Consider the following 4,524-nt stretch of genomic DNA (forward strand, 5'->3'; position numbering starts at 1 on the left):
CAGGTAGGCCACACCCCTGGGGAAACTCCCCTTGGGCAGACCGGCTGCTTAGAACTCAGTCATGTGATCCATCATGGGAACCACCACTCACAACTGGAGTCCAGCCAAGTTGACACATCTTCAACTATCACATACCCCTTCACAGAGATGATTCATTCATTTAAATCAACCATCCAGTATTTGAAACAGCGTCTTATGTCATCGGCTCCACTCCTTACTTGACAGTTTGAAGATAAGTAGCACTCCACCCTTCATTGTGCCATGATTTCTAGGATATTGCCTTTTTATCAGGGAAAGAGATAAAAAAATGTTTAATGGGATTCAATGAGCAAAAGATAAAACCAGTGAGATTTCCTTTTCTTTGATAATTCTCAGAAAATTAAATCTCTTGCCTTTTCCAGCTTCTGGAAGTCACCTAAAGCAAACCCACTGCCGTGGAGTCAATTCCAACTTATAGCAACCCTTTAGGACAGAGTAGATTTGTCCCTCATGATTTCCAAAGCTGTAAATCTTTACAGAAGCAGCTGCTTCATTTTTCTCCTGCCTACTGGACTAATGCTGACTTTTAGGAACAGTGATTAAAGCACTGGGCTGCCAACCAAAAGATTGGCAGTTCGAACCCACCTGCTCCTCCATGGGCAGCCTGCTTCCATAAACATTTACAGCGTTGGAAACCCTGTGGGGCAGTTCTACTCTGTCCTGAAGGGTCACTATGAGTCAGAATCAACTCCATGGCAGTGGCTTTTTTGGGGGGGCAGGGTGTGGCTTAGAGGTCACCTGTATTCCTTGGCTTGTGGCCTACTTTCTTCGGTTTCAAAGCCAGCAATGATAATACAGCCCTTCTCACATTGTATCACTCTGAGCCCCTTTTCTGTCTCTCTCTCCCATTTTAAGGACACTTTTGATTATATTAGACCACCCAGAAAATTCAGAATAATCTTTTCATCTTTAAATCCTTAATTTAATCACATCTGTAAAGTCCTTTTTGCCAATAAAGATAACATGTTTACAGGTTCTGTGGAATAAGATGTGGATATCTTTGGAGGGTAGAGTATTCCACGTACCACAGGACATTTCCAGCTTGTAGCTGATGGATCTGAGTCAGGGGAAGGGAGAACAGCTGACATTAAATCTAGTTGAAGATTGCACATTTTAATTTCTGAATTGAGACTGTGTTTTCCACTTAAGATGACCAATGGGAATTTCTAATATCTAGCACAGAAGTTATGGATTACTGGAATTCCTATCCAAGGCCAAGGGAGAATGTGGAGAAGGTAGATTTGGTGGCTGGATATGTAAGGCCAGATGAGCAGAGAGGGCTTCACATTTTGGAGCATCAGAGATAATATTTAAAGCCATGAGCTGATGAAATTATCTAAGAAGCGACTATCAGTGAAGAGTGCAGGCCTGAGGGTCTTCCTGGCAGCAGTGTTTGTACATGAGACAGCTTTTCAGAGGGCAGAAAATGTGAGCCCTGAGCCTTCCTGCACTTTAAGTAGGACACTCAACTCTTGAGTTTTCTTCCTTTCTAGAAACCCAGAAACAAGTAAGAGTCATATTCCTGGAGTCAATCGGGAGGTCCACTTTTTTTGCGTTAGTATGTGGAAGGAGGAGATCCTGGGTGTTGCAAATGGTTAATGTGCACAGCAGCTAACTGAAAGGTTGGAGGTTTGAGCCCACCCAAAGGGACCTTAGAAGAAAGGCCTGGTGATCTATTTCTGAAAAATCAGCCATTTGGAGCATAAGTCTACTCTGATACACACGAGTCATCAAGAGTTGGTGTGGACTTCATGAAAACTGGTTTTTAAAAGTGAAAGGAGACAGTCACCAAAACACTAATACCATAAATCCTGGTGTGCAGCCTGGAATCTCACAACTGGAATCCTTCTCTTCCAATCAGCTCAGCTCCTTACTTTCAGGTAGTATCACTCCCCACACAACTAGCTCTAACAGATAAGAATGTCCTTATTCAAAAATTATATCCTGTCATTTGATCCTAACTATTAGTGGCTGAATCAAAATAGCAACATGATTCCAATGCCACATTTAAATTTTGCTTCCATATCTGCTTGCTGTCTAAATCATACCACTGTATCTAGTTTTAATTCTATTATGTGGTCCCCTGGCTGAAAAGATGGTTGTGGTTCTCCCAACTAGCAATGCTTTTTTATTATTTACTCCCAATGTAGTGTATCACCCATTATTCAACTTTGAAAACTGCCCTATAGCTTACCTAGTAAATATCTAAATTTCATTTGAACACTAGAGGGCTAGCATCACCGTCCATTGAATTTAGCCATGGATGGTCTGTTCAGAAGCAGATTTGAAGCAATTTGTCATTCTCCTTTCTCGGGTGGTGGCTCAATGTCAATGTAAATTTTTGAGACTTGGTTACAGAATCAACCAACCTAGCAGAGAAATTATGGACCTTCATTGTGTCCCTTTCTCAAATTGATATTTGTCACTCCATTTCCCATACGATATGGATGGTGACCCAAAAATAACACTAATGGAAACACTTGTTTTGATGCATCATTCCTAGCAGTGTTCCTAATGCCTGACTAGCCACTGAGATGTTTAGCATTTAAATGAGATCAAACCCACCTGTGGGTACAGAAATGGGCTAAGGCCCACAGGTTCTCTGTAAATAAATACATATTAAAAGATGGTACTTTTGCGTTCTCAGTACTGTCAAAATCATCTAAAGTAATAAATTAACAGCTTGACCAAGAATTGCCAGGACTAGTAGATTAATATTTCCAGAGACGTTTTCTGGAGCCAAGAGCTCAGGAAGAGAATTATACACATAAATTACACCAAAGAAAGGCAGCTTTTTCATTTGAAGTATTTCCATGTGCTCTTTATTTAATGTTGACCTTGGAGATATAGGAGTAGGAGAGTAGGTTATACTCTTGGTTGAAAGGATTAAGATAAGGAGAGAGAACAGGGGAACAAAACAATGGGAGGAAAAATAGTCTTTATTCTAGCTCTCTATTCTTGGAGCTCAGATAGCACAGTAGGTAAGGATTTGGCTACTAACCAGAAGGTCAACAGTTTCAACTCACTGGCCACTCTGTGGGAGGGAGATGAGGCCATCTATTTCTGTAAAGTTTTACAGTCTTGAAAACCCTAGGGAGGGTAGACTCGATGGCAGTGGGTTTGGTTTCTGGTTTGGTTATTCTTGGAAACAACCAGTTGCTGTCAGATCAAATCCAATGCACGACAAGCCCATGTGTTAGAGTAGAGCTGTGCTCACACTATGTTCAATGGCTAATTTTTCAGAAGTAGCTTGCCAGACCTTTCTTCCAAGTCACCTCTGGGTAAACACAAATCTTCCACCTTTCAGTTAGTGTTTTAACCATTTGCACCACCCGGGATTACCATTCTTAGAAATAGGTAATGGTATCTTACGCTTTTAAACTAGGCTAAAGTGTTGTTGTCCAGTGAGTCTGGCCAGGGAAGGGCACATTATCAGAAATAGACAGAATGAGTATCATTTTTTTTTTTTTTTAACTTGTGGTTGATTGTTAGTGCAACATTAGATATGGTCACTTGTCTGCCCATGAATCCAACCAATTTTCTTCTTCCTCCAGAAAAAGAAGCAAAGAATGCTGATTTCATTCAGTTTCATGCATTTATTTCTGCATTTCAAAGGAGAAGGTAACGCTGGTTGAGAAGGAGAGAAAACTACACTGACTTTAGTTTTTACTGTGTTTATGTGTTGTCAAGGTGTTAATCTTAATTCATAGGGTTGTGACAATGGAATTTTGTTGTTGTTGTTGCAATGTTTCCCTCAGTAGGACCCTCCTTGATTGTGAAATTGCAGACTCTAAAAGAGGAGACAGTGCCTCAAATGCCACCTTTCCAGAGGTAGTCTTGACCTCCCCTGTCTTAACTGGTCCCAGGAACATACAGCAATTGTTTTATGATATATCATACTAGAGGCACTGTGTTCCCTTTCAGTGTCAGCATTTCACTTTTGAAACATCATGTAGGGTGTTACCAAGGGAAACGTGGCAAGCACAACAACAAAAACATCCAGTAGAGAACACTGGCCTGGGAGCTGGTTGATAATGTATTTCACAAATCATAGGGAGAGTTGTTACATTGGACCCAGTGTTCTTCTCTGGTGCCATGGAACACTTGGAGGTGGACTTCCATGTACTAAGGAAACAAAAGCATCTTTCTGTTCCTGTTTGACCAAGAGACACAGGGACAGGCAAGGAGTCTGCATTCTCTTGGCACCATTGGGCTTGCAGATTAATTTAGGGATGTATTTCAAGGGACATATCAAGCTCTTCTCACAAGTCATCTCTTGCTGACAGTTGTGAAGCCTGCCTTTGCTTCCATGATACCAGACATCCTTCTCTGCACCATGGCAGGCTGCAGTGAATCTCTTGTTTCTACCTGTTTAGCTTCAGAGCCAAACCCATGTAGGATTTCAAATTGGGTGCTTCTCTTTTGATCCAATGATCAAATTTCAGGGCATTTCAGGGCAATGAAAAGGAACCTTGCTCAGGGCCA

Source organism: Orycteropus afer, unplaced genomic scaffold (genome assembly GCF_000298275.1).
Source record: "Orycteropus afer afer isolate SDZICR_OR568_19922 unplaced genomic scaffold, OryAfe1.0 scaffold00206, whole genome shotgun sequence".
Taxonomy (NCBI): Eukaryota; Metazoa; Chordata; class Mammalia; order Tubulidentata; family Orycteropodidae; genus Orycteropus; species Orycteropus afer.